Source organism: Prosopis cineraria, unplaced genomic scaffold, assembly GCF_029017545.1.
Source record: "Prosopis cineraria cultivar Desert tree isolate PC_DT_omini unplaced genomic scaffold, ASM2901754v1 PC14, whole genome shotgun sequence".
Taxonomy (NCBI): Eukaryota; Viridiplantae; Streptophyta; class Magnoliopsida; order Fabales; family Fabaceae; genus Prosopis; species Prosopis cineraria.
Genome location: NW_026555345.1, coordinates 13,286,150 through 13,309,117, shown reverse-complemented (window position 1 = coordinate 13,309,117; position 22,968 = coordinate 13,286,150).

Below are 22,968 nucleotides of genomic sequence, written 5' to 3'. Positions count from 1 at the left end.
AGCTAATAAATATAATAAATTATATAGTTACCTCAACCCTTATGTCTGATAGAAAGGTTACCTATGTTTTTCCTCAACCTTACTCACATTTTTCTTAGTATTCAATTCATCACACACAGAAATGTACACAATTTAGGCACCCAGAGTTAATTTCACTATTGACAGAAAGTGCTAACTATAGTAATCAAGAACCTAATCACTATTATTTCTTCTATCTCCATTCACTCACATGTATTATGATCAATTACTGCTTACGACAAGTACTAACCCCCTCATAATAAAATTTCTCTCACTAGTCTCTCTAAATTAGGTTAATTTGAACCTATAGCTTCAAAGCTGTATCATTTCAACTCAAGCCAATCACAAAGGTCTAGTTTAGTCCCAGAAGACCTTTCTATTACTATAGGGTAAGAAATTAACTCCTTATTTTAGTTTCTCAATGGTTAAAACTAAGAAAAAATAAGGTAGAATTAGAGGTTAAGGCATCATGAGATTTACCCAATAATTAATAGGTCAAAAATGTCGTCCTTGCTCCCGAAAACTAAAGCCCTAGCAGAGTACCTATTCTTCTCCATGCTTGACCCCTCTTTTTCTAATCTCTCTTCTATTTTTCACAAATGAGACATGTCTAACTAATTTAAATTCTACACCATATGCCATGGCATATCCAGCTTTAGACGGGGCGTATAGCACAGTGAAGGAAATCCTCACTACACTCACATGCTCTGCTTTGGGACAACGTTCTTCTACTCATATTTGTACATATAACATCTAAAAGAGTTAAAACAAAATTTCACTATCCAAAACCCTAATCTTCCATTAACTCACTAATTCATTCCTTAATCAATATTAATGCAGGAATTAGAAATTTAGAATGTTACAGGTGGCACCCTCTTATTGGCTTGTAGATGATTCCAATGTGTGTCAAATTAATTTCATGTATCATCCACATTTTAAGCTGACCTAGACCACCCAATTAAGAGAAAAAAAACGTCCAAATACTTCAGCTTTGACCCCATAAAGTTTTGACTTCATTTGCCTAATTGATGTACAAGTCACATATGTTACCTATGTAACAAAAATCCCATAATTGAATTAAATAACATGTGACATTATAAATCTAATTAAATTCTAGAATTAATTTCATGTTTATAAGGGAGAACTTATTAAAATTACCAAGTTTATAGGTGCACAAAATCATATAAAAATTTCTTCATGAATATAAACAAAAAACTAGGTCAAATTAGGATAGTTAAAAATATTGACTTTTTACTTAATTACTTCCAAATTAAAATAAATTTTAAAAATATAATTTGATCGCTCTTCTTCTAGAAATAAAATACATATTTTTAATTTTTTTATACATTTTCTCAAAATTTTATTTTTAGACTAAAATACCCCTAGTGTACAAAACCTCTACACTTAGGCAAATTTTCAATTCTAATGCAATGTGTATGAACTTTAAGATAATAAACCTTTATAAATGGTCCTACTTGACATAGAAAAGTGTGTAATAAATATGTTCTATTAATTTTTTCATACTTATCTTTTGCATTCCGAGCAAAATCATGTAAACCTGGACCCAAAAGAAATATTAAAACAAACAAACAAGTGAAAAACAATGTTTAAAGTTACTAAATTACTAGCTCAAGAACTTCCACAAATTATCAATCAATATGGTAATAATTAAGAAAGAATTATGCATATCACAAACAAACTTTTACCAAGAATCAATGTCAAAGAGTAAGCCTCTCTAGGTTAAGTATTTGCTCTCACCACTCAAAGTGTATAAGGTATTTAATTTCATTCAAGATTCCTTAGGGGAAACCCTACCATAAGCTTGTTACCCTTCTATATTTTCACCACTAAATTAGCACTTGCAATCAATAATCAAGTGAACTTTATTAGGTTATAACATGGGTAATGAAAGGATGTTTAATGAATGCATGTGGAAAAATAGGGTTAGCATGAAGATAATGCTATGCTCAAGATATATCCCTAATATGCAAAGCATAACCTAATTCAATTGAATGGACACCTTAACATAATGATGATAGAGAGAAATGATAAGAATTAATGAAACAAATAGAACTAGATGAGCTAGGAAACTTCCTTATTTTTCTTTTCTTTTCTTTTTTATCTTCTTTTCTCTCTTGTTTATTTTTTATTTTTTCTTTTATAACAACTTTATTGCTTTTATTTCCCTGGTCCACACACACATCTATATTTTTTAAATTTTTTCTTTGTTTTTTTCCTTTGGTTGCCTTTAACTCTTTGTGGAAACAATAAAAATAATGGATATAATGGTGTGACAATGGAGGATAAAAAGTAATGAATAGAAAAATGATAATAGGTATCCACTCACTTAATCTAGGACATGCAATGCATATTAAAAAAAAATTAAAAGTGTAATGTGTATCCTTTGGGGAAAATAGGGTGAATATTTATTTTTAAGAATTAAACTAAAAACTCAAAGTGGCTAATAAAGGATAATCAATAATGGGTTAGCTTTTTGGCTAGTTTTTTATGAATGCCATCTTGAGTTATCCTAGGTTAACTCCTACCACTTGATTCTACATCTAGTCTCCAGAAACCTCCTAAGATTTCTAACTATATCTCCAAGATTAAATTAGGCTCTTGTTGCCTCAATACATTCACAGACTTCTTACTAAATTTTAAACTCTTCCCCTTACAAAGGTAATAATAAATCTCCTTAAGCTCCCTGAGCTTAAGTTCCTCTATTTAGATGATGACAAATAGGGGTAAATAGAGTATATTCAAGAATAAACTACTACTATTATAAACTCTCTCTAAGAGTTAGTATATAATTTATGAAGCTTACAAACAATAAATGATTTATTGGAAGTTGGTAAAAATTGAATGCGAATTAATGATAGAACTTCCTTCTTATTGGCTTTACAGTTCTCTATCTTCATTCTTCATGAATGAGCTTATTTATAGTTGAGAGTCATGAATGATTTGTTCGACCTATAAATCGTCTTATTGGAAGTCAATTACACTCAACTTCTTCTTTTCTCTAAGTTTTCTTGAATATCTGAGCCTTTCTGAGGTTCTCTAGTGAATGAAGCAATGTAATAGTACTTTATGATAGATGTTCTTTCTTTATGCAAGGTAACGGCTATAAACATTAAATGCTCTGATAGAAGTAGGTGAACATTTATACCAATGTAACATCTTAGCACAAGTGTTACAACTTCAATAATGAAATTTAAAAAGATTAAATTAAAAAATAATTGAGTTTAAAATGAATTTAAGAAGGTTATAGAGTGAATACAACTAATTGTAGATGAAAAGAATATAAAAGGAATATGTTTTGAAGAGTTTAAGATTGAGAACATAAAACAGAGCATGAAATATTGATTAATACCAGTGCTATTGAGATTAGTACTGATGCTGTGATGAAAATAGCATAGGTATTGCTTAGTACCAGAATAGAGCTCTTTGTAAAAGACAATGAACTTTTTCATTCTATGGAAACAGAGTGATTTTCTCCTAGAAGAAAGATAGCACAAGTGTTAAGAAAATAACATCGGTGTTAATATAACTCAAAATAATTTTCTTAAAGTACAAATTATGTAAGTGTTGAATAATAATACCAATGCTATAAAATAGCACAGATACTAATCATTGAAGCTTGAAACCAGGGCAATGAGAAAATTTAAAGAAGTTGAAATAGTACAGGTGTTGTCACATAGTATAGGTGCTAAGGATTTGTAAAGAGTGAATGAGACTAAGTCAAAAGAGAAAAGAAACACAAGCAGAACAAGTGTTGGAGAGTAACACAAGTGCTAAAACAGGAATAGCACTGGTGCTAAAAATACTTGGACAAAAAATGAAGTTCCAAAAGGTAAATTTGACATAAGACTTAGTTGGAAAACTTCGACAAGGATATTTAATAATCCAAAAGACATGTAGTTAAGCCAAATAATTAACTAAGTTAAGATTTCAAAAAGAATAAGTATTTTTGAAATTCAAAATAGATTGAGTATAGGATTTGAGGTACTAGTACTAAGGCACTTAAGTCAGATTATATTAAAATGCTTAGCCAATTACCTTACCCTTATTTAATCATGATTAATTAACCTGTAAAACATAATCTTTTCCTTATTTTGTAATCATTAAAGCTAGGGTTCAATATTGAGCCCTCTTGATCCTTAGGTGTTTGACCCTTTGCATTAATTGTAAGTTCATTGTCAAGTTGCTTCTCAAGGAGTTGTTCTTCTAGAACACCAAAATCCCTATGACTCTCAAGCTTTTCTAGATCCTTCTTGTAATATCCTGAAATTTTAATCTAGGAAACTATTTACTAATTGAAGGGTAAATTAATAATTTAGTGGATTAATTAGATAATCAAGATTTTGGATGATAGATTGAGGTTTTAACTTCTTAGGCTATTGAATAAATAAGATTGAGTAGTAGAACAATTTTTCAAAGTGAAGTTGCAAGTGCAGTGAAACTTTTCCTTACTGTGCTCCATGCCATGGCATATAGCAAAGAGCTTTGACTTTAAATACATGAGTCAACTCATGAATATAGAAGAATAAGAGGATAAAAGATGAAGCTCTATTAAGGAATGGGTTTACAACTAATTGGGAGATATTTTTGACATGTCGTTTGCTGGGTAAGTTTTATACCACCCTATACTCCTGATCTACAATAATTTCTCTTAGTTTGGGTTATAGAAAAATTGAATCAAGGAGTTTTACAAGGTTATTTCCTTACTATTTTGTAATAAAAAGACTCTCTAGAGTTAAATTAAAGCTTTACGACTGGTTTGGAAGTTAATGGATGAGCTTTGAAGTTATAGGCTGATTTAGCATAATTAGATGGGTTATAAAGGGTGGAAATTTAGGTAAAAGCTATGTTAAGGCTAAGTGAATTATAAGAAGGTGTACTAGGATGATGAGATCCCAAAATGATTAATTGATGTTGTTGGATGGCTAACTATGATTAAATGTGACAAACAATACTTTTGGTCAATTTGATAATTGATTTATAGTGTTAATTTTTATAGGTTGTCACAGTTTGTTCATTGTTTGGCATGAAAGGAATTTGAGAGAGAAGGTAGCGCTATAAGTAACCTTTCTAGAGTATAAAAGGGTTAAGATAACTGAATAATTTATTATGTTTATTAATTGGTTTAACTGTTTATAAGTAAATGTGATAGTGTAAACTATTTTTTATAGCATGTTTTGTAACTTGCATGTTTTGGAATTGAAAGAGGTTTAACACATTTAGCTTCCAAAAAGAAACTTTAGTTTATATACATATAAATACATACATACATACATACATATATATATATATATATATATTAGTATGGCTCTGTGTAATTGTGATTCTATGTGCGGTACCCTACATGTGAAATAAAGCAAGACCATAAGGGTGGTAGTTCACCTTAAGTGTATGGAAATGTGCAATAAAAATCCATATGGTTGCTACAAGGCATAGATTGGCTATTTCTTCTTCTTTATCTTCATCTTCTAAGAAGTAGTCACCCTAAGCTATATGAGGTTTCTTTTTTTGAGGCTTTTCCTTCTTCTTCTCTTTTTCTTGTTTCTTCTACCATTAAGGGCAATCCCATTTAATATGGCCAGGCTTCTTGCATTTATAGCATGTGAGGGGTTACTTGTAAAACTCCTTACTTAAACACCAATAATCTCAGCAAGTTAAAGTAATCGAGGGTCTAACCCTAAAATGACTACTAAGTTCAATAAATATTACAAGTGGAAATCCTAAGTTTTCATAATATAAAACACCCATATACTTTTAACATTTATAAATTAGAGTTTAAAATATATGCAAAAGCATATGATTTTGAGCAAGTTAAAGCATTTATGAAAGTAGTTGAAAACAACAAAATAGTACAGTAGAGAGGTGTGCCGTAGCATACTACAAATACTCCATGGTGTGTTGTCTCTATTCCATGCATCGCGGAGTATTATATACTTCATGATAGCATAAAGTTGTCAAATAACAACACCTGGGAGAACTTCCAACACATCTCATTTCTCCATTTGACACTCGATTAAGGTGATCTAGATGTTTATAGAGAGCTTTCTCCTAGCTTTATCTAATGGCACTAATTTCACAACCAAATCATTTTGAGAGAATGATAAAGAGGTCCTAAAAGGATCAATTAATTCAAGTTAGGTCCTAAGTGTTAAATTTCAAGAATTTGCAACTCAATTTCTCAAATTTGCAACTCCATTGTGATAAATTTGCAACTTGTATTCCAAATTTTAATAGAAAAAATAATTTTTTTCATTCTTCAATCATGTTAAATTTAGAAAATAAGTTGCAAATTTATTACAATGTAATTGTAAAATTGAGAAATGGACTTGCAAATTTATGGAGTTTGGTACTTAGGACCTAACTTAAATTAATCGATCCTTTTGGGATCTCTTTGTCATTCTCCCAATCATTTGTCTATCAAAAATTGGATACCTTTTTCAAAACTTACTCCCTTTTTTTCACAAATACACACATCTAAGGTGTCCATTTTCCAAAGCAAGTGCCTAAAGCTTACACCAACTCTTAGATCACAGATAATGGGCTATTATGAACTCATGTAACAAACCACAGATAATCAATCATACATAAATGATAATTTTCATGCTCAAACCTTAATTCATAAAACATGAGGGGGAGATAAATTCATATACAAATCATAATACACATTCATTCACACCTTCCCCTACTTGTACTAGTATTTTAGGTTTATATAAACCTTTAAACCCAAACACATAGCTAAGGACACAAAATACATAATCAATCATTTTTTCTAGCAATAGTACAAGTGGTCAAAATGAATTACATGATAACCTAGTTGGCAATTAATAAAAAAAATACATATAAACAAACTCATATGAGGCCGACTATTAGGATTTTCCTTGAATCCTCAACCTTTAGACATTTTTCATAGTCTTGATCCTATGAGCTAGGCCTTTTAATATTGAAGAATGAGGGGTAAGTACAACCATCAAGTAATTAAGGTTAATTTAGCCTATATAATTGCATACCAATTAATCGAAAATGCAAATAGCAATAATTAACCTTTCCACAAACAATTTATGCATATCTTTCAAAGGTTTCCTTGGCCATGAAACTAACAACCATATGATCAGGCACAAACATATATCATCACATATATTCCATAATACATACATGGAATCAGAATAATAATAGCCATGCACCCCTAACAAGCCACTCAACAATAATAATAACAACGATATGGCTAGGATATAAAATGCATGACCTATGCCAATCTTATGCACTCTTGATACCTCTGGCATGACAATGATGGCTATTAAGTAGCTACGTCTATAAGTCAAACCAATCAAGCCTTTTACTTGTAAGGAGCAATATAACCAAGTCTACCTCACTCATTTATGATTTGCAATTTCCTATAATATTAATAACCATGAGATGTCGTTGCCCTAATTTAGCCTCTTCATGAATTGATGGAGCCTAGTTATTTTTGAGTCTCTCGAAGAATAAGTGAGATAGTCCTTAATCAACTATGAGACAATGGCTACCTTTCAATTCTAACGGTCAATGCTAATGCTAGCTTCTAATTTCAATGGTAAGCTGCCAATACCATATGGATTTATCACATCTACTTCTCTCCCTATAGACAAACTCTTACCATCAATGATCATACCATATACACATTGACACATAGTATGCACACACACACATACACACATATTTTTTCCTCAAATCAAATCTTACTCATCACAATTTAACTCCATCATACTCCTCATATCATAGTATGCATAATAACTCAAGATATTCATTTTCAAATATATGTATGTTCTACTTTGTCATTAAACATGTATGTAAAAATACTCATTTCATTCATATCAACCCATACACATACTTACATAACACATAATCTATCACATTACCAAATTTTCTTCACACATAAGTTTATAAATATCAATGAGTTTCAAAATCAATTTTCCTAACACATAATTAATTAATACATAAGAGCATAAACCAAATTTCCCCCACTTACCATAAACCTTTAAGAGGTCAAAGGTTTATGCCTCAAAATACAAACTCCCAAAGCACTTCACAATCTTGAATGGTGCTAAATTGATTAGTCTACAATTTAGTCACAAGGATAACCATAAATATCCTTATTGAAATGATTGTTACACTTTAACCACCCCTTACAATTTACATAAAACATAATCTCCTAATCCTCATTATACCCATTAGGTTTACTATGTTCCAATAGCTCACATTGTAATTTATGAGCCTATAATCTGTTAGACATAATGACTTGTGATGTTATGTTTAGCTTAGGTTTTAATGATGATAAATATAGATAAGTTTACTATGCTAATGCCTAATTGTTTTCATATATATATATATATATATATAGTAGTTAACCATGACTATGGAATAAGGGCTTTAAAGTATTTTTACTTATATTGTTCGATAATATATGAGATTTGAAAAAATGATTTGCGTGTATAAAAGTTATTTTATATTATCATACTTTTTCTTATCTTAAACTAACTTTATGTCCAAAGGTATTCAAAGTATTATCTTTTATATATTGGATATAAGGCTTTTCATATGCATAGTACCTTAATCTTCATATCTGTACTCATATGCATATTGATACTTGGACTAACCATTTTGTTCATGATATATCATTTAAGATTATCCAAAGTAAAGATGAGAGTGAGCATGAAGAGGAAGAAATCGATGTCATCATTAGCATGCATGCCATACTCAAAATGGGAGAACATAAAGAGAATGAAGTTCCAAGAACAGCTTAAGAAGAATGAAGACATTCATACAAACTTGGATGCATCTTGTAAGCCTTGGACTTGATATATGTAATAACATTAGGCTAGAAGTCTTTACGTTAGACTCGTTGACTTAGCCATGAAATATTGGCTCAAGCTATTTTAAATCAAAACATGTATTTTAGCAATTAAGAGAAAGAGTGAGATATATTTTTCTATAATCATATTTTTCATCTTTGATTATATATATATATATATATATATATCTCATAAGGTTTGGAATGTTTTGATTATTAACTCCATAAAGTTTTCAAAGTTGTTCTATTTACTCAAAAAGTAGTTAAGTTGAAAAAGTTATGAACACTTAAAATCTAAACTTTAAAACGTTAATTGTGCAGAAAATCATATTTGACCTTTAGTCATATTTTTAGCCATGTGTCTCCTTACATGGATCATTTTAATGTGAAAAATATCTCAATTGAAAATAGAATCCAATAGCTTTTTACTAATAGTTGATTTATTAAAAATGAAGTTCTAGTAAGAAAGATTTGAATTTTAGAAATTGAGTGCTGAGATATTGATTCTGCATAGTATTTAGAGTTGACCTTTGATCTCTATTTTGATCATGTCTCAAAATTTATATTGTATTTAAGTGTAAATATTCTTTCACTAGAAAGTAGACTTTAAAATTTTCCAACAATATGTAATTTATAAGATTTGGAAAATAGCCAAGGTCAGGCCATTACTTTAGGGTAGAAAATAGTAATTTATGCTTAAAAAGGAAGCTATTTTAAACCCAAAAAAAAAAGACAAGCCCTTTTAAGTCATTTTATTATTTTTATTTTAAAAAATTTCAATATGAGAAAAATAGAAGAGTAAAAGACTAGGCATAACAAAAAATGAAAACTCTAGACTTGATGTTGATAATAATTAATCTAGAAAAATTTATTAGAGGGAGTAAAATTTATAATAATTAAAATAATTAATTTCTTTTGAAGAAAATATAATTCTAAATATTAATAAAAATAATATATAAAAAAAATTTATGATAATTTTGAAAATATATATTAATGTCATTTGCATCATAAATTTGTTTTTATAATAAATAGAAGAGTAAACAATGTTTTTAAATATTTGTGCTTGATAATTTTAAAGAGAATGTAGGGCAATCAATTTTTACAGGGGGCAATTACAATTTTAAAAGGGGGCAAGTGTAGTTTTAACTAAAGGTTATGTAAAATTTTTATTTTTCTAGTTAGGGAAATTGTTGTAATGCTCTATCCGACATTACCATTCAATCTTCCACCCAATCTAATAAACAATTTAAAAATATTTTTTTAAAGGGTTGGGATCCCAAATGAAGACTAATTGAAAACCATATCTAAAATACTTAGATTGGAAAAATAGTGCACAACGAAAGCACTTAAATCATGTGCATAACAACCTCAAAGGAAATTGATTTCAAACAACATTATTTAGGCAAAACTTGGGTCATGCGGCATGTGCCACATGCACTGTGACATGCAACACAAAGGCATTGGCGTTTACTTTGTATAGTGCACCGCGACATGTTGACACATGCACTGTAGTACACAAATTAGATTCTACTGTCACAATAACAGTTCTGATGCAAATTTTAGCCGTGCGCCGTTTTCACATTCAATGTTTAATTAGGGTGATTCAAGCGCCCACACGAAGATTATTTTAAAATCTAACCAATGACATTAGCTTCATGTAAATTTGACATTTCTTTTAAAAGTTGAACACACAAATGCATTTTGACCATTTCAAGTCAAGATCTCCCACTTGAGCATCATCATTTAAATCCACAAGTCATTAACCAGTTCTAGGGCTTTGACTACATCTAATAGGATAAGTTACACATAATTGACCATTTATATACAAAATATTACACACACACACACACACACACATATTGGCCATTCATTTGCCCATCATACACACTTGGGTAACAATCTCATAATTCTAAGCTTATACACATTGATGGCCAAGTTCTCACAGTTCATCACACATCAAACATACTCATACACATATATTTTCAATCCCTAGCCTAGAGTATCACAACGACTTCAATGCCATATATACACCATACTAGGGTAAGATACAAAACTATACTCACATTCACAATCAAGATGCTTATGCACATTTATATACTCCTATGGCAACTTATATACAAGTACACAACTTATACAAAATAAGTTCATTACACTAATTCACAATGGGCTTTATTGAGAAATCTCTAGTCTGGGCCTGAATCTTTCGTTTTAGCACTACTAACGTCAAAACCTGTAAAAATGTAAATAATTATGGGTGAGATTAAAATTTTAGTAACTAAAATAGTTCATTGAATGCTCATTAACACAAATAACACATATAAGTAAGCAAAACTAAAGTAATAATTTATATATCAGATATAAATGTAACTTTCCTCTTTTTTGAATACTTTCACACAATCATAACCATTAGTATGATTATCTATCTACCAAACCTCCAAAGCTCCCTAATTTAAAACCATAGGCTTTAATGGATCTATTATATATTAACTCGAGCACACCTTTAGTGGTATAAACACCAGGCTAAAGGTATTTTATCCCACCTTCGGACTATGCTTTCCCCCTTCACCCACACCTATGATAGAGGTGTCGTTGACTCTTAACTATACCCTTTCGAACACTAGAGAGTTACCAAACTGCCTGAATGTCCCATGGTAATAGTCCCAATATAGTGCTGCACATCATGTCTTATAGTGCCATCTCGGTATAAACTGCTGTACTAAATGTCTTATAGAGCCAGCTTGATCATATGGATTTATTCACTCATTTACACACACACACACACATTGACATATACTTAGGTGAACTCCCATTCTCTATGATCATGCCTTCCACACATACCATTACTTTACTACGTATTTCACACTATGTATATATATATATATATATTCATTTCATTTAAAAATCATTCACAACTCTTTAAACATTTCAAAACATATTGGAATGCTAAAATCATGCAGATTATAAAATATTTATCAAAAAATTCCACAAACATCAAATCATTATTTGAATATATACTCTTATGCAATAATAATAGTTAATAAACATAACAAACTATGTAGTTACCTCAACCCTTCTAATCTTAAGAAAGGTTACCTATGATATACTTCCTTACTTGTATTTCTTTTGCTTAATTCACGCATTACACACAACAATCTAAACTAAAATTGGCATCTTAAGTCAATTATTATACTGACTAATAGTACCAATTGTAATAATTAAGTACCTAAATGCTACCATTCCTCCCATTTGAGTCCATTTCTACTTACAACACCCAAATCACCACTCATTTCAAGCATTAGCACACTTATCTTCAATTTTCACCCATTTTCTCTTTCTAAATTAGGTTAATTTGAGCCTACAGCCTTAAAGCTTTATCATTTAAGCTCAAACTAGTCACAAAGCCTTAGTTTAACTTTAGAGAGCCTTTTATTACTATAGGATAAGAAATCAACCCCTTAAAACTTTTAGATTCAGTTTTCTCACTAGATTAAACTAAGAGAAATTAGTGTAGAATTGGAGGTTAAGGTGGTATGAGACTTACCTGATAAGTAACAAGTTAGAAATTCCTCTCGAGCTCCTAAAATGTCTTACCCTAGCAGAGGCCTCTCTCTTTCTTACTCCTGTGCTTCTTTTCTCTATTTTTCCTTGCTTCCCATAAGCTTCCACATCCTTATCTATCAAGACTCTATGCTATGTGTTGCGGCGCACCTAGCTCTAACCATAGCATGTGGCATATTAAGGAAGTTCCTCACCTTGCTCACACGCTCTGCTTCGCAACAGCATCTTTTCACTCTAACTTATTCATATAACATCTTAAAGGGTTAAAATAACATTCAATCATCCAAAACTCTAATCTCATAGTAAATTACTAATTCACCCATATTAACACTTAATTCCATAATAATGAATTCAAGATGTTACAATTCTCCTCGTCTTTTAAGAATTTTATCCTCAAAATTGAAACAACTACACTTACACATATACCTAAGGAAATAAATAAGGATATTGTTGCCTCATTTTGCCTTCTGTCACCTAGGTTGTATCACCAAGAGCCATAAACACTTTTTCTAGATGAATAATTTTATTCCTTAGCTACTTATCTTTCACATCTACTATCCATTCTGGTTCTACTTTGTAGATAATATTCTCCTACAATTCTACCTCTTCAGGCTCAATCACGTGAGAAGGATTTGGTTGGTATTTCTTGAGTTAAGACACATGAAATACATTATCAATTCCAGACAATTGTGATGGTGAGGCAATGTGATAGGCAACCGGCCTAATCCTTTTTAACATTTTAAATAAACCCATGAATGTAGGAGTCAACTTTTTAGCTCTAATTGACCTCTCGATTCTTGTTACGGGCATAAATTTAAAAAACATATGGTCACTTACTATAAACTTCAATAGTCTTTTACACTGATCGGCGTAACTCTTCTATCTACTTTAAGCTGCTAAAAGCTTCTACCTTATCAATTCAATCTTTTACATCATCTGATCCACAATGTTAGGTCTTACTATACTTCTTCAACTCAACTTAGTTAATACAGTGGCAATCTACAATTCCTTCCATATAAGCTTTATATAGTGCCATTTGAATACTGGAATGGTAGCTATTGTTATACACAAATTTAGCTAATGACAAATAGCTATCCTAGCTACCACGCAACTCCAACACATAGGGCCACAACATATCTTCTAAAATTTGAATAGTTCGCTTAATTTACCCACCAGTCTGAGGATGATAAGCTATACTAAATTTTAGAGTAGTACCTATTGCTATTTGCAAAGCTCCCTAGAATTTGGATTTAAACCTTGGATCATGCTCAGAAACTATATCCTTTGACACTCCATATAGACGTACAATTTCCCAGATATAAGTCTCTACCAACTTCTCTAAAGAATTACTGAATTGGATGGCTAGAAAAAGAGATGAGTTCATTAATAGGTCCATAATCACCCAAATAGCATCATGCGTCGACAAGGTTCTTGGCATAGAGATAAAATCCATGAAAATACTGTCCTATTTCCATTTAGATATTTCTAAGGGTTGTAGTATTCTAGCTAGTATTTGATGCTTAATCTTAACTTTCTGACAAGTCAAGCACCTTGATGCAAACTTTGTCACCTCTCTCTTTACTCCTAGCCACCACCAGTGATTCTTCATGTCTTAATACATTTTCATAGCTCTCAGGTGAATAGTATACTACTACAATAAGCCTCACTCAAAATCACTTTTTCTTATCCCAGCATACCATGAATCCATCATCATTAAAGTTAAAATCTCTTGCCTAATTCAATTCAATTTCTTTCAAATCCTAATAAGATATTCATCGTCTGACTGCACCATTCTTAACTCTCTCCAGAAGTCACTACTAATCACAGTAGTATAGGTACCAACTAAAGCCTTCAATGGTGTGTCTTGCTATAAATCTAGAAAAGACTCTATTAAACTATGTTCTTGCACCATGAGACTAGTCACATGTAGTATCTTCTTGCTCAATGCATCTGCAACCATATTGGCTTTACTAGGATGGTATTTCAATTCAAAGTTAAAATCCTTAAGCAATTCCATCCACCTTCTCTGCCTCATGTTTAATTCTTTTTGATCTACTAGATACTTCAGACTCTTGTGATCACTAAATACACTAAACATTGAGCCATATAGATGCCAAATCTTCAAAGCAAACGCCACAGCTGCAAGCTCTAGATCATGAGCCAGATAATTTTCTTCATGTGGTCTCAACTACCTTAAAGCATATGCCATGATGCATACAATTATGTTTTACCACAAGTGTATGGTTTGTAATTAATGAGTGGCAAATCAAGGTCGATCCCATGAGAAATCAAGTTAATTGGTAATTAGGTAATAAATTTTTCATTTTCATTTAAATTGAGCAAGCCATGATTTGGATTTGATTTTTGCAAAATAAGGATTGAAATTAGAAAAATGCATTAAAATTAAAATTCCAACAATCACAAACAATTAAGGCAATATAGAGTGTCTAATCCCTTCTTCAACTCATAGAGCATGTAATTACCCAAATAAATTCACTTAATATTAATTTATTAATCTAGAGTATTAATAGAAATAATTATCTTTCGATTAATTACACTCCTCTCTTGAATTAATTTTCTATTTCTAACACAATTACCCAAGCAGCAAAATGACACAAATTCACTCTGATGTGATTATATCAGTCCAACAGGTATATTCCTATCCTATTGAAAAATTAGAATAAATTTTAATCCCACATTACTTAATCTAATGGTCAAATTTAGATTTTCCTCTTCTAAGGCAAAACTCAAACCCCTAAATTCACATTCAATGGTGGCCAAGCATTAAGTAGACAAATAAGCACAAGATTAAATTAAAAAAAACTAATATTAAGCTCAAATAAATGCTTCAAATATGCTCTAATGTAAAAATCAGTTTATAGCTACCCTAAATTAAGAGAAAATCAGCCACACATGGCTTTCATGATAGTAAAAATCATTAATATATACAGCAAAGTAAAGAGAACAAGGAGAAGAAAAGCTTAATCAGATTAATCTTGAGTGAAACCCTTAATTTTCCACCAAACCTAAGCTTTTCCAATTCTCTTTTGGCACTTTTCCCTCTCCCTAAACATTTTGCAGCTGCTGGAGGTGAAGAATCCATAAAAATGAGTTGCCCAAGCCCTAAAAGTTCACTGATAATTAAAACTGTGCATTTTACTAAAATCGTGTTGTATTGCAGTGAACATGACCTATTCAAAGTTTCTTTTCAGATTTAATTCCTTTGACTTGAGCTTTGAAATTTTCTTCTTTGGGCTCTTAAATTGGGTCTCCCTGCATGTATAAAACCTAAAATTAATGCTAGAATTGGTCCACTAACTTCTAATACATTTCTAAGCCCATTTTCATACACATTTATCTACTCAATCATATTTTTCCAAACAAAATTCAAATGAATGACTTCCAATTATATTAAAAATAGTTATAAATTTAATAAAATATTGGAAGTCATCAAACCCTTACACTTAAATGTTTGCTTGACCTCAAGCAAAAGAAAATAACTATACAAAAATGGCAAAAGCAAATGTAAATATTTCAAGGTCAAATGCAATTCAAACTTCCAAGAACTCAATTTAATTAGAAATCTTTCCTTCCTTCCAAAAATAATAGTAGCAAGGCACTTAATTAAGCAAAGATAAATTTCAATAGTTATCCCTCACTAGTCAAGTGTTTACATTCTATGCTCAAGGTGTCTAAGCCTTGTGTTTCACTCAATTTCACTTATTGTAATCCATCTACTATAGGCTTGTTTCTCATCTTAATCTCCACTAAATTATACTATTGCATACACAAATCAAAAGGACTTTTAAAAGGTTGCAATGTTCTAGGTAGGATACTGAAATGAAATTATTCAATGAGTCAAAATTACATACTCTAATTAGTGCTAAGCATATTAAATGAGAATTAAGAATATCGAAGGATAAACCACAACTATTTACAAGAGGTATCAATAAAGATCAACATCTTATTTTTTTCACTTGATTTTTTTTTCATATTATTCATCATTTTTTTAAACTTTCAATATTCTTTTCTCTTCTTTCTTCATCTTCTCTTCTTTTGTTTCCTCTTTCTTTTTCTATTGAACTTATGAAACCCCAATTAACTTCTAAGTCCTTCATTTTCTTTCATGGATGTAATGCTTAGCACTAACCAAAGTAGTAAATGGGAATAAAAATGGATGAAAAGTGGGAAAATCTTAGCAAAAAGGCTTATGATTTTTTTTAAAAAATAAGGCCAAGGCTCAATTGGGTGAAACGAAGGATTTATATGAAAAGGGATGGTTATTTGCCCGAGCTAAGAAAATAAATTCTTTAATCGTTTTTATGTATGCAAATGGCTATTACAATTTTCAATAAAGATTCAAAACAAGTTCTAGAGATAGAATTACAATAAATGTACTCCCTCTTAAAGGAAATAAACATGTAGGCTCAAAATTCTCACAAGCTTTATTGGACAAACTATTGTCAAATATCCAAACTTAATCCATTGCCTATTTAATAAAATTCTAGGAAGGTAGGATTGACTTCTAATCAAATTTAATTCTTTCAAGCTCAAATTAATCCAACCTTAGCCATATTCACAAGAAAAACAAACAAACAAAATGACTAAAACAAAATGTTTAGGAGATTTTCAAAATTTTTTATTTTTTTTCATTCTTTTACTATGTACAATATGTACAACCAACTCTTACAAAAAATTCAAGGACAAGCAAAATACCAAGTGTAATCGCAAGTACCCCCTTCTCCATACTTAAATTAAATATTGTCCTCAGTGTTTAAAGAAAGAAAACAACCAAGGAGATAGGGACACTGAAACTCACCTAACCAACAGACATGGCGAGTTGATAGACATAAAGACTTTGAGAGAGTGACATATCTCCAAGAGAATAGGGTTCTTGCTAATAGCATCAAATAGAAAAGTGGATAAATTGGAGACAAAGAAATTAAATATAGATCATCAAATAACAAGCTGCGAATTATCAATTACAACTTGAAGAGAATAAGAGCCAAACTAAGTAGTTAAAGAAAAAGAAAAAAAGTCTAACAATAAGAGAAAAGACAGAATTCTATCAGAATAGAAGCTCAGGCAACAACAAGAGTAGCTAGAGAAGGAGCCAATGATGGAGCTCAAAGCTTAAAATCTGGTACATTAATTCTCTTCCATTCATTTAATTAATTCTTGCATGGAATCCAATTGTTGCTTCACCTAAATGGCTTAACTTTCATTTGATGATACTTGATTTGAATTCTTTGATGTTTGCCCTCTCTTAGTGATCCAATTATAAGTAAAAGCATGTCATCCTTCAGTAGATAACAAGGTGAGTGCTACCAAAAATTACAAAATAGGAGGGTTGATGACTAAAGGAATAAGAGAAGAGTAAATCTCTATGATAGTATTCAAAACAGGAAAGGTGCAAGCAGTAAAAAGAAAAGAAAATGTTTTTTTAATTTTAAATGTATAGGAAAAGAAGATACACATAAACAAAGCAATAAGTTTGTTTAAAGTAATTTTCAATTTTTTAAAGTAATTAAAATAAACAAGACAAAATATTTTAAAAGAATTTTTTTTAAATGTGCATTTTTAACAAATATTTACAAATTTATTCTTATTAAACTAATAAATTTTTTAAAGAATTTTTTTAATTCAACCAAAGATTTCGCTCTAGTGAAGCAAAGTTTTGCTTGAGCAGAGGTGCTCTCTGTAAGTTTGTTAAGCATTTCAAAAAATAGTTCTTCGCTCTAGCAAAACAAAGTTTCGCTTCAATAAAGGTACTCTTTAAAATTTTAGTAAAAAAGTCATAGAGGCAGCTACCGTTAGAGAAAAATGAGATTTTGCTACAGTGAAGGTGCTCTCAAAATTTTGATGAAAAGTCATAGATGCATTTATTGCTAGAGTGAAATGAGATTTTGTTACATTGAAGGTGCTCTTTGAAATTTTGACAAGAACATAGAGAGACCTTTTGCTAGGGAAAAATTCTCTTTCACTGAGGCGAACAAAACAAAGAACAAAAATACTCAAAATCTAAGAAAAATATGCAAATTAAGAAAAAGCTCACAAAGAAAGTAGCCTAAACATCTCCTAATCAATGCAACCATCAAACTAAACCCATTTGCACACCTCCTAACATTTAATTAACAACTTTCAATCCAAAAATTCATCAACACAAGATCTAGATCCCATATAAACACATATAAATATCATCAATTAGGATAGAGTACTCCCCTAAAATATTATTGGCTCATTCTTCAATTCTAAAAGTTTGCTTTGAGCTTCCAAATTCTTCAAGAACTTTACAGTCCTGAAAACACACTAAAATAGAAGATCAAACCAAAGACAACTACATAAACAAACCAAAAAATACAACTAAAAAGGAAATAAAACTTAGGTTGCATCCCAAAAAGCACTTAGTTTATAGTCCTCAGCCAGACTTTCTCAGATTGTCAAGGTAGATTACATTCATTCCTATTGAACACCATGGCATTTGCAAGGCTCCTAGAACTAATTTGTCCATCTTCTTGTGCATTCTCATTCTTTACTTGTTTTTTTGTTTCTTCCTTTTATCTCTTTTGTAACCTTAAATTTAACCTCTTCTTCGAACACTATCATGGTAATTTCTTCTTGATAAACATCCACAATAGTTCTTTCTATCACTAAAGTAAGATGACCAAAAATGAGTAGTGCTTCCTTATCCTCCTTAAAATCAACCGCAACAAAATCCATTGGGATTATTAAATCATTTATCTTCGCCAAGACATCTTCAAGAACTCCTATTAGACATTGTAAGGATTGATCTGCTAGTTTTAAAATAGCAGTGGTAGGTTTGGCAATTGCAAGACCTAGTTGCTTGCACACAAAAAGTGGCATCAAATTCACACTTGCTCCTAAGTCACAAAGTGCGTTACTATAAAAAAAACCTCCAACATTACATGAAACCATGAATTTTCCTGGATCTAGAGCCTTTGGGGAAATCTTTTGTTTCATCATGGAAGATCACTTTTCAGTGCTACTGTTTCAAATATGGAATTTTTTCTTAGAAAATTCTTCCTTCATAAATTTTACATATCTTGGCACATTTTCAAGCATCTCCATTAATGTGACATTAACATGAAACTGCTTCAACACTTCTAAAAACTTAGTATATTTTTCATCAATCTTCTTCTTAGCAAATCTTTAAGGAAAAGGTAAAGGAGGAAAAAATAGTGGCTTTGATTTTACCTCTTTCTCTATTTTTGGTGCACTTTCTTTCTTCCTCTTCTCACCTCCTATTTAAACTTCTTCTTTATTGTCCTTCTTCCTTTAAACAAATTCTTCACTACTCTTGACACTAAGATAATCTTTAACTTTGTCCTTTATTTTTAAAATCCATCATTTTAATTTTTTCTTTCTTTTCAATAAATTGAGGTCTAGCTATCCTCTAGTTCTTTCTCATTCTTTATCATAATAGCATTGCATTCTTCTATAGTTCTCTTTTGTCCTTGTCTTGGGTTTTGAATTGTGTCACTTGGTAAGCCACCTTGTCTTAAGGCATTTACAGCAGTAGCTAACTGGCCAATTTATGTTTCAATATTTCTGAGAGATCAGTCAACCCTTGCATTAATGTCAGCTTGCTCTTGATTACTCTTTATCTGAGAACTCATCAACTTAGCCATCATGTCTTCTGAGTTAACTTTTGGCTCTTGAATTGGAATAACTTGCTTTTCAACTTGTGAAAAACCTGATAGATTAATTGGCCTTGCACTAGAAGTAGATGCTTGGTTGAGTGATACATTAGGTTTCCAAGAAAGGTTAGGTAGACTATTCTACCTAGAATTGTAGGTACTTGAGTAAGGATTACCTTGATTGTTACCATGATAATTTCTAGCATAGTTTACTATTTCTACTTGTTAAGAGAAAGGGCATTGTCCAATAACATGTGCATTTCCATAATAATCACAAGGAGCATATATAGCATGAACTCCCATATGTCTACCACTGAATTGATCAACTCAGGCTTCAAGGCGATCAAATCTCTTATTGAGAGTTTGAAACATAGCCACCTTTTAGGAAGATGAAGAGTCATCAGCAACTCTCTCAAGTGGTCTCCCAAATCTCCTCTCACTGTTGTTTTGGATGCAATCAGTAGCAAGATCATCTAAACAATTCCAGAATAGTTCACTATTTGCTTCATAATCCCACCATTTATGACTACATTTATTTCAAACTTGGACTCAAGTGTCAACTGGCTATTAAAAACTTGAATCAAAACCTATCTCTCTTAATTATGCCTAAGACTCTACTTAACCAATTGCTTCAACCTTTCCTAAACTTCATACAATTGTTCACCAAATTTTTTATTAAAATTTAGAACGTTGGATCAAGCATCAACCATCTTGTTATGTGAAAAGAATCTAGATCTAAACTTGCTTTCCATTTCTTCCCATGATGAGACACTACGTTCATCCAAATTGTTGAGCCAATCCTTAGCTTTCCCTTGTAAAGAGTAAGGGAAGAGGTGAAGATGGATGACATCTTAAGGAACTCCATTTTGCTTGAATGAGTCACATATGTCAAGGAAGTTCACTGAATGTCTATTAGGATCCTCATCTTGATTTCTCATAAATTTCCCATTCATCTCAATTATCTTAAGCATGATTTGCTTAATCTCAAAGTTGTTCGCTTGGAATTTAGGCAAATCCCAAACTAGTATTCTCTAGCTTGTCTACCTAAGAAATCAATAACACACAGCTTCTCATTCTCATCCTTAGCCATCTCTTCATTTGTAACTTTTTTACCAGTTGGAGGTTGAGTTTGAGGTGAAATAGTATCCAAGATTTCTTTAAGACTCCTTGTTCTCATAGGTGTCTTTTTCGACATAGCCTTATGTGGCATACAAAATAGACCTATAAGAACAAAGAAGAAGATCAAGGATCTAACTAAACAAACATGGAAAAAAGTAACAAAATAAATGCTTAAGCTAAAACTACTCAAGGTCCTCTATTTCTAATCACCAATGGCTTAGATTCCTCGGCAACAATGCCACAAACTTGATGCACACAATTATGTTTTACCACAATTGTACAATTCATAATTAGTAAGTAGCAAATCAAGGTTGATCCCACGAGAAATTAAGTTAATTGGTAATTAAGCAATAAAGTTTCCATTTTCATTTAAGTTGAGAAAGGCATGATTTGGATTTGATTTTTGTAAAATAAGGATTGAAATTAGAAAAATGCACTAAAATTAAAATTCCAACAACCATAAACAATCAAGGCAACCTAGGTTGGCTAATCCCTTCTTTAACTCATAGAGCATGAATTACCCAAATAAATTAACTTAATATTAATTTATTAATCTAGAGTATTAATAGAAATAATTATCTTTTGATTAATTACACCTCTCTCTTGAATTAATTTGCTATTTCTAACACAATTACCCAAAAGGAAAAATAGCATAAATTCACTCTAACGTGATTATATGAGTCTAATAGGTATATTCCGATACTATTGACAAATTAAAATAAAATCTAATCCCACATTACTCAATTTAATGGTCAAATTTAGATTTTTCTCTTCCAAGAAAAAACCTAAACCCTCATATTCATACTCAATGGAGGCCAAGTATTAAGTATACAAATAAGTACAACATTAAGTAAACAAAACTAATATTAAGCTCAAATAAATAGTTCAAACATGCTATAATCCAAGAATCAGTTCATAGCTACCCTAGATTAAGAGAAAATAAATGACAAATGGCTTCCATGACAATAAAAATTAGTAATATATACAGCAAAGTAAAGAGAAGAAGGAGAAGAAAAGCTTAATCGGATCAATCTTGAGTGAAACCCTTGATTTTCCACTAAACTCAAGCTTCTTCAACCTTCATTAGGCTCTTTTTTCTCTCCCTGGATGTTCTACAGTTACTGGAGGTGAAGAATCCATAAAAATGAGGTGCCTAAGCCTTAAAAGTTTGCTAACAATCAAAACCGTATGTTTCACTAAAATCATGCTTCACTACAGCGAAACTCATTTTAACTACAACGAACATAACATGTTCAGATTTTCTTTTTAGATTTAAGTTGTTTGACTTGAGCTTTGAAATTTTCTTCTTTAGGCCTCTAAATTGAGCCTCCCTATATGCATAGAACCCAAGATTAATGCTAGGATTAGTCTATTAACTTTTAACATATTTCCAAGCCCATTTTTACACACATTCATCCACTTAATCATATTTTTGCAAACAAAATTCAATTAAATGACTTTCAATTATATTAAAAATACCAATAAATTTAATAACATATTGGAAGTCATCATGCCACTACTTGCTTATCTTGCATCAACACCTAACCCAATCCTTTTAGAGAAGCATCGATATACACCTCGTAAGATAATCTTAGATTCATAATCACCAATACAGGTGTAATAATTAACTTTTCTTTCAACCTCTAAAGTACAGCTTCACATCTGTCATCCTAGATAAAAGGCTAACCTTTATGGTTCAACTTCATTAAAGGAGAAGCAATCTGAGAGAAACATTTAATTAATCATTTGTAATATCTAACTAATCTTAAA